This window comes from Salvia miltiorrhiza, unplaced genomic scaffold (genome assembly GCF_028751815.1).
Source record: "Salvia miltiorrhiza cultivar Shanhuang (shh) unplaced genomic scaffold, IMPLAD_Smil_shh fragScaff_scaffold_107_1, whole genome shotgun sequence".
NCBI classification, from domain to species: Eukaryota; Viridiplantae; Streptophyta; class Magnoliopsida; order Lamiales; family Lamiaceae; genus Salvia; species Salvia miltiorrhiza.
The window spans coordinates 53795-63508 of NW_026651399.1; positions in this window are offsets into that span (position 1 = coordinate 53795).

Sequence of the window (9714 nt, forward strand, 5' to 3'; positions counted from 1 at the left end):
GGGAAGTATTTATTATAGCAAGTTATTGAGTCATAACCTTAATCTAATTAGGATTATATATTTATATTGGGTCAAAAAACGAACGGTACGACCTAATAGAAAAAAATGGCTCCGTATTTCAACAACTTCAACTTCTTTTCAATAATTTCTAAATTTGCTAGTCGTATTGATTTACTAATAGAGTGACTAACAAGTATCAGAAACCCCCTCGCGATTGAAAGATTTTATCTATCAAAAGAAAGTACTCCCTCCGTCCCAAATGAAATGTCTTGTTTATTTTCGGTACGATTATTTAGGAAAATGTTAATTATATTATTAAGTGGTGTGGTGTAGAGTTGGAAAGGTGATGTGGGTCCCAAAAATTGTACTTTTTGAAGATAATTTTTTTTCATAAAAGAAAACAATACATTTCAAGTGGGACAACTCAAAAAGAAAAACAAGACATTTCATTTGAGATGGAGGGAGTATCAAAAACCAAATGTTTCAAGCTTTAGTAACAGTATACAGTAAAATTTATGTTTATTCAATAAAAATGATACTTTTAAAATAGAGGTGGTCTCCTCTGCACCCGGGTGCACGGTGCACCCGGGTGCAAAATTACATTAACTTAAATGACACTAACACTAACACTATTTTATTTTACAAATGATACTATCATGTTATATAAATAATACTGTCCCGAAATGACACTAACACTATATTGAAATGACACTAACATTAAATGACACTATCATGTTATCAAAATGACACTGTACACCCGAGTGCACCGTGCACCCGGGTGCACAGGAGAATTTGTGTTTAAAATATATATAGATTCTTTTTATTTTTAAATAATTTTAAATTACAAATCATATCTCGAGGACACGTGCCGAAGTCCTCCTCTAGCAAAACAATGCATCATATACAAATAAAAACATATACTCCCTCCGTCCCACGAATCTTGATGTTGGGAACTTCATGAAATATTCTAATCCTTGTTTTGATGATACCAAAATCAATATGTTACTTTTGTAATAGACTAGAACTGCTTGAACTCAAGTGTTAGAGTTCTTTTTCTAGTTTAGCTTGCTGTTCTGAAGACTGAAGACCGAAGAACGAAGGACTGAAGATTGAAGACTGAAGTTGCCGACTGAAGCATCAGTCGAAGAATTAGCTTTGAACTGATTACTTAATGCGTGCCACGTGGAATCAAAGGACTGATACTAAAGTCAAGTATCAGTTAAACATTCTTCCTCGGACTGAACCTCCAAAGTTCAAAGGAAGCCACGCACTCCAGAAGTACAGCCGCATTAAATGCAGAGATCTCAGGATCGTCCTTTCTCTGCAGAGGTCACTCCTCTTTGGTGATTACTTTTTCAGAGATGTCGCATCTCCTGCTCTTCAACATAGCCGTACTCACCAAACAAGGAACCTCGAAGATTGAAGCCTCAACCCAAGTTCAAATTACTCTCTAACGGAAGAAATCTTGAAGACCTTCTCCGCCAACGGATCTATTCAAGACTTCTCCTATAAATAGCACTCGAGGATCACTTCAATCTTCACCGATTCAACGACATAAGCTGAAACTCTGCCAAAATAGTTTCTCAGCCAAAGCCCAGACTCTCCAAAGTTTGAATCGAAGAAGAGAATCCCTAAGCCAAAAATCAGTCACTGCTAATTACATAAATTCTCTTAGACCTTAGGCAAACCTCGTTTATCCAAAGCCTAGGTCAAACTAACTGCAAAGAACTTGTTCTTTGAAGTTTAGTTGGCAAGTTTTCAAACCTCCCTTCGACCGACTGAATCGAGTGTTTGAGTTGTAAAGGAGTTCAGGAAGGTACTCTGTCTCCGTGAGATCCTAGTGCCCAGTGCGTGCTAGGAGTGAGAAATCCAACAAGGTGTATTGGTACTGAAGATTTGAACTTCAGTTGTTTCGGTTGTGTGCACCCGCAAACACACGTTTAGGTTTGCTGTGCACCCGTAAGCATGAGCATCGGTTTGCAGTGCACCCGTAAACACTTGCAGAGTGAAGTTGCTGGTCTGATCAAGCGACCGTGGATGTAGGAAGTGTTTTTTGAACCACGTAAAAATCTCTGTGTTATTTACAGCTTTCAGTATTTACTTTCTTACGCTCTTCCTTTCATAAACTGAAAACTGACTAATTGCAAAGAGAAACTTAAGACTAACAATGTGCTCAACTCACAGGCTATTGCAAAACAAAAGTTTTCCGCTGCGTGTGTTATCACTTATCAGTCTGACTGATCTATCCTCTGATAGTCAGTAAGATTAATAACATCTCTGTTTATCAAACTCGACTGAAGCCTTACGTGCATCAGTTAAGTTCTTGTGACTTAACTGATAACTCCTTACTGAAGAGCTTTTAGTATCAGTCATCAACCCTATTTTGGTCAAAACTCTTTTCAGTAAACAGGTGTCTGAGTTTGTGTTTGAAGTTTCGTTTTGATCTCTGTGTTAAGATCGAAAAATAACCTATAGGTGTTCCCCCCATACACCTATTCGAGACCCTTCGGACCTAACAATTGACATGTTTTCCTTTTTGGGCCGTCCCACGAATCTTAACACATTTTCAAATAAGGTAATAATCATTACATTCTCTCTCCTACTTTATCACTTTTGTTACCTTCTCCCTCCTACTTTATCACTTTTATATTTTGTTAACTACACATTTAAAACACTAATCTATAATTCCTTAATTCCCGTGCCGAAATTAAACGTGTCAAAATTCGTGGGACGGAGGGAGTACTAATGTAGGATTATGCCATTAATTCTCGTTTATCACCTGCCAAAAATAAATAAATCTCATGAATCACGTGCAAATGCTTACTTTTCTCCAAATTGTTATCTGGAGAGTTCAGAACCTATTTTTGGTATATACTTCATTTATATCCTCTTTCCCATTAGTACTATTTTCCTTTTGAATCTTAAATCTGAACTTCTAAAAATTAACCGGAAAAATTGACATCCTAGAGAGAGTAATTCAAAGCAAGAAATCAATATCTAAATATTATAGTTATACATACTTCAACCGTTCAACCGTTCCATTAAGCGTAGCTTCTTATTTTTTGAACACAATTATTAAGAGTGATTAAACGATAAAAGTGATTGAAAATGACGGAGTCCATAATTTTTTATGAGAGAAATGAATTTTACTTTTTAGAATGAATCATTATGAATGGAACTGACAAAAAAAAATGAACTATTATTAATGGGACGAATGGATTGATATTTTAAATACATCGGGTATCTAAGAGAAAAATATTCTTGAATTTGGAATATACTTATGTGATTTATTGTGAGTAAATTATACAGTATAAAATTAATCGATATGCTTAAGGGGCGTTTACTTTGTATTATTGGGTATTTTGTTTACTTTTAAATATTAGTCTTGATAGATAAAAATAATAAGACTAATCTCAATTGTTTATCTCGATGAATTGAAATTTTGGAATATCCGAAAACCATTGATTAAATCAATATTACTTTTACTTGATTCTTAATTATCCCATTGAAATGGTGCGAGTGCAGAAATCCGACTCAATAACTAAGCATCACTAATAATTAAATTACAACTTAATTTTTTGCCACAGTAAAGACGTTCTTGATTAAATTCAGTCCCATAATGAATACAATATTTACGAGAAAAATTTTATTTACCCATTAAAACTCGTGTCAATTGTTTGAATAGTTTGACGTACTTTCCTTGTTATTATTGTTGTTTTCGTTTTTTGTTTCCAAATAAAGGTCCAAAAATATATACTCCTATAAAGTAAATCAACGATAATGTAATGACAACATTTGGAGAGAAGAAAAAGAAAAGGTGTCCCTAAAATATTAAGCACTTCACTTTCAAAAGTGACGTGTGGTTAGTTTCGATGATCGAATTGAGTAATGGAAAGAAACAGATAGTGGTATTTTATCTATTGCTAAGATAAGAATCCACGTGACTCATCTGTTTTTATTTGCTCTGCCAAATCTCTCCACACACCCTCTTCTCATTGGCTCTATCATTAACTTTGGAATCCGGGGCATTCCTTTAATCAAATTTTTAAAGGACTAATTTCACTTAATAATCTCAAAATAAATGAATTCAAATGCAAATTATCAAGGTTCTATAAAAAAAATCAACACAGATCCGTAAGATATGATTGTCTGCTCTAAAGTTATGTTATTTTCTATTTGAAACCATTGACCTATCGTCATGTACTGTTTTCAATATTGATTCTTAAACTCGATTATGTACTAAATAATGTAATATTGGACGGTCGAGATTCACCAAAAATTGGATTTTTTTTTTCACATATTGGAATTTTGCGAGGGTTATTTTCCACAAGAAGGGTAATTTTTTAGGCCGAGATGGGTATGTTTTTATTGGAGTTGGGTGAAAATATGATATGTATATGAATTGATTTCATAGGAGGATGATGGGAATGTTACTTCTTGAATTTGATAGTGATTTGGGATCGTTCAAATACTTCAATTGAGAATTCAATGATTTGGTGGGTCCCTGGGAAGACGATTCATACCTCAAGTTAAATAAGTGGTCCCCTGTAAAATCGAGTTTTAAATGACACTACTTTAACATACATATGACACTCTAGTGTCTTGAAATCGATTTTACCGTGAAATCGGTTTCACGGGAGTTTTTGTGCAACTTAAAAGTAGAAATTTCATTTAATACACTCTCGTTTGCTAAGATAAAGACGAGACGTAATGTGTGATATCTATTAATTTATTATATATCAATATCATGTTTGGTAAGATATATGAAAAAGATTTGAAGCTATCACACCTCTCATATGTGATACAAAATTCAAAAAATATGAATAATAGATAAGGAGCGATTAATTTATAATGATCTTTGAATTATGAAACAAATAACATATTAAAATATTATAGGTATCTATCTCACGCTTATCATGCATATCAAATGAACCCAGAATTAATTGAAGTTCGAACTAGAAAATCATAAATGTATGAATTGAACGAATATATTTTTCATGCCAATTATCTAGCCACCAGAGAAACAAGATGTCTCTTGTAATACAAACTGCCCACATGATCAATACTCGTGACAGACATTTAAATTTAACAAGAAATTCATTGGAACGACCCATTACATCATTTAACCAAAAGATTCAAAATACCAAAATATAGTAAATTTATAATTATAATTAATAAAAGAAAATGAAAATCAAGTGGCCCTTCAGTATGTTATCCAAAATTTAATTACTGATTTAAGAATTGATTATGATAATTAGGGCTCTGTATTCATTAATAAAATAAAGACTTATATGAATTTGATGATTTATATACGTTATGATTTATTCTTATTTCAAGTGAAGGATGCACTCAAAATACTTTGAGTCCATTAATTTATTATCGAGTATTTAACACCGAAGTGTTAGATATGGATCTTTTATTGATTGTTGAAGTGAGCTCATGAGGTTATTTAATTTAGGGTTAATGGCCAAAAAATACACAGACTATCACAAAATTTGCAAATTGCACATGACCTTCAAAAATAGCCTCAGAATACATCACTTTTTAATTTTGTTGTAATTTGCACACGTCGAAAGTTCTGGCGGCTCTTAAGTTTGACCGGCGATGACGTGGACAATATTTAACATTACATGGCATTACGCGTGGCTTTTTTAACACGCTGGCAAGCCACGCGTTCAAAACGACGTCGTTTCAACGATCCAATTAAACAAAGTCTGATTACCCAATTATACATGCCCTAATTATAATCAATTTCTTCAAACCCTCTTTGTCCTCCGACGACCCCAGCCACCAAGCCGCCGCCTCATCTCCTTCTCTTATCTCCCGGTGACACACAAATAGCGCCGCCGCCTACAAGACCCTAGCCCCAACTCCGACGACCTCAGCCACCGCATCGCCTCTCCCTCAACCACCCTCTCATCCCATCTCCTCTACTCCAGCGGACTCACCGAAGGCCACCGCCTCTGTCTCAGATCTGGACATCGACGCTGCCCCAAGCGGTGTCGCCTCCTTTCTCCCGGTAACTGTCACGACCGGACTTAATTAAGGATAATTAATCCGGGAACCCATGACTAAGGGAGGGAGATTAGAAGCGGGGATAGAAAGGGGTAGAAATATAATGAAGGATCGAACTTAATCATTGACAGTGAAGGGGACATTTAATATAACTTATTTTTATCCACAAAGAGTCAAATAACTAGTAAGTTCGGATGAATCCGACTTAATTCAAAAGGCTTATTACTTAAGAATACGCAGCGGAAATAATAATCTGATTACATGTATGAAGACATGTATCCAAGAGTTTATTCAATCAACTTATGACAAAAGCTCCGCTCCTCACTTCATCTTCATCAACCAATGCTCAACCTGCACATTTAGAAATACATGCAGGGCTGAGTACAAAAATACTCAGTGGACACGTATGCCTAAGTAAACATATAAACATGCTTCGTGAAACTGTAAATTGTCATGCCATCATAAACAGTACAGCAATGGAGTTTTAGCTAAATAGGCCCAAGCTTACAAAATTCATTTGTGATTCTTAAAATTCGTCTGCAGACTAAGTTCTCATAATCTATCATATCTGAAGCTGTGTGCCGGAGAGGTGGCCACCTCTCACGGACACTTGACCGGCCAACCCGCTCGATGACTCACGGCCCTGGGTGTACACTAGCCCTGGCAGGATAGCTATCAACTGCTCAGGACCCGAATTCGATTACATAACTTGGCAAAGCCACATCAGATAGATATCATACTGAAATTGAAACATTTTATGGCAAGACAATACTTGAAATAACTACAATTCAAAGATTTTATCATGTAAAACTTGTTCAATTGTAACATTAAACTCATTTGATGTATATGAAAGTAATGTCCACCTGGTAGTGGAGACTCACGACTAAGCCTTAAACTCTTGCGTTCAACCTTGATTCGGAAAAGAAATAACGTAAGGTCTTAGTACGAGGAAATTCTAAAATAAATGAGGATGCGTAATGTAATTATGCATGGCTCATATTCCTTTTTATTAACCAATTAACCCAACTAGGTTCCGTCCCATGAAGTCAAGTAATTAACTACATCGATTCGTTCTCATTAGGGTGTTCTAAACTGTCAGTAAAACATAGTAATCTCCCTTCGTGTAAGCAAGGGAAAGAAAATAATAAAGATTTAAACATCCTATGTTCTCTTCTCTCTCTCGGTCTGCTCTGATTCTTCGCTTTCTGCTCTGGAGGTCAGCTCTGGCCTCTAAGTCAGCACTGGCTGAGTTAGCTCTGTGGCGAAGTGATTCCTCTGGCGAGGAACAATTCCTCTGGTGAAAGTGATTTCTCTGGCAAAGTGATTCCTCTGGCGAGGAACGATTCCTCTGGCGAAGTGATTCCTCTGGCGAGGCGGTTCCTCTGGCCATTCCTCTAGCGAGGTGATTCCTCTGGCCATTCCTTTGGCGAGGTGATTCCTTTGGCCATTCCTCTGGCGAGGTGATTCCTCTGGCCATTCCTCTGGCGAGGTGATTCCTCTGGCCATTCCTCTGGCGAGGTGATTCCTCTGGCGAGGCGACGGGGACTCCAGTTTCCAAAACCAGAATTCTCCGTCCCTATCTCGCCCCGATTCTCACTCGTATACAGACCTTAATCTCTACCTATGTGAGCATGCTGTGATTATTCACGTTCGTCTACGTTTAAAGCTAAAGTTCTCGTCGTTCATCAAGGTTCAAGTTGTAGGTTCCACAAAAACGTGACTTAACATGCTTTTTGTTCATTCGTTTACAACCCATAAAACATGATTTCTGCGAGTGTGATTCATGCCGATTGGAGTAGCAACAGAGGTCGAAGGTTACCTTGATATATCGCGTGCTTTGGTCGGGTAAAGAACGATGGTTTCTCTCTCGCTTTTTCGAGCGTCGAGGTGCAAACTTGTTCAAGTCGGCAGCAAGAATCTCGCTCTACTCCCCTTCGTGCAAGATGTCGAGAGAGATGAAACTTCTTGCTGTTGCTGCTGAAAAATTCTAAGTGTTGAAAGGAGAAAGGGGTGGCTCAAGGGTTGAAGAGTGAATTTATACAAGGAGCTTGGTTGGTGTGCACTTGAGTGCCGAAGGGCATTGGTGGCAGTGCTGCATGGCGTGGGATGGGGTACAACAGGTGAGGTGATGGGAGGCCTTTCGGCTGCCCAGCCAATGGGAAGAGCTGTTGCTGCAGCTTGCGTGGGAGGCGTTTCGGCTGCCCAGCCAATGGGAAGAGCTGTTGCTACAGCTCCTTTTCCACCTCTTCTTTTCTCCCCTTTTCCTTCTTTTCCTTAATCATGGCGTTGGCAGGTGGCGGGATAGGGTGGCGTGGGTGGTGATGTGATCTAAGAGAAAGATCTAAGTAAAATCCTTCAGTGTTGGTTTCTCTGTATTAGAAATACTGGTTTCGCGTTTCTGTTAAAATCGATACTTGCTAAATTAAATCCGTAGATTTAATTCGTTCGTCATTCTAATACTTAAATTAAATCCGTAGATTTAATTAGCTTCAAAGTCGGAAATAATTCACGACTTAAGTAACAACATGAAAAAAAACTCCATCTTGATAAATAACACAACTTTGCTAAGTTGGTTATAACTTTGAATAATAATTATTCATCGACTCAAAGATTCTCGTCGCGGTCTTAAACACGCGAAGGTAAATAGAAATGCACACTGCTAGTGTAGTGACTCTGTCTCCAAAATACGTAATTCAGAAACATAGCTGAAAACATAAGGTGCTTCATTTACTGGCAGATAGATAACTAAACACGCAAAAACTGGAATTAAAAACTGATAAAAGAGCGGGTTGTTACATACTACCCCTCTTAACAAAAATTTCGTCCCGAAATTTGCATATCTGTGCTAAAAAGTTCTGGCATTATTGCTCATCTTGGTTTCAAGCTCCCACATAATTTCTGCTTATCCATGGTGTCTCTATGGGACTGTCACTAATTGCTAGACTTATTCCTGAGTTATTGCGTCTTCTCGAGCAAACATGGCTTTTGGTCTTCCTTTATAGCTCGAGTTTGAGCTAAGAATCATTTTGTTATGGTGAGTCACGCTCTTTGGATCGAAAACATACTTCTTAAGTCGAGGAATGTGAAAAACATTGGACATTCACATAACTTGGCGGTAGCGTCTATCTATAGGCTATTGAGCCTATTTTCCAAAATCTCATATGGTTCCATGAATCGGGGTCTAAGCTTTTCTTTGTCGTCAAACTTAGCTATTCCCTTAGAGGAAAATACCTTTAGAAAAACCTTATCTCCTACTTCAAAATGTGACTCAATTCGGTGCGTAATAACATAAGATTTCTGCCTACCTTGTGTCTCTTTTATTCTTACTCTGATCTATCGAAGTATCTCAATCGTTTCACTGATCGTGCTTGGTCATAAAATTCCCCATTCCACCTACCTCTTCCAGTAAAGTGGTAATTTGCATTTTCTTTCATATAATGCCTCATAAGGCGCATATCGATGGTTTCCTGATAACTATTGTTGTATACGATGTCAATCAATGGCAACAATGATTCCCCCACTCCCACCTCAATCTAGTACTGCTACTCAAAGATATGTCTAAGAGAGTTTGAATTGGCCTGTCGAACTATCCATCTGATTGTGGGTGGGAGGCGGTACTGAAATTTAACCTTGTGCCTAACTCCTTCTACAAGCTCATCCAAAATCTAGATGTGAACTTCGAGTCTCGGTCGGAAGTGA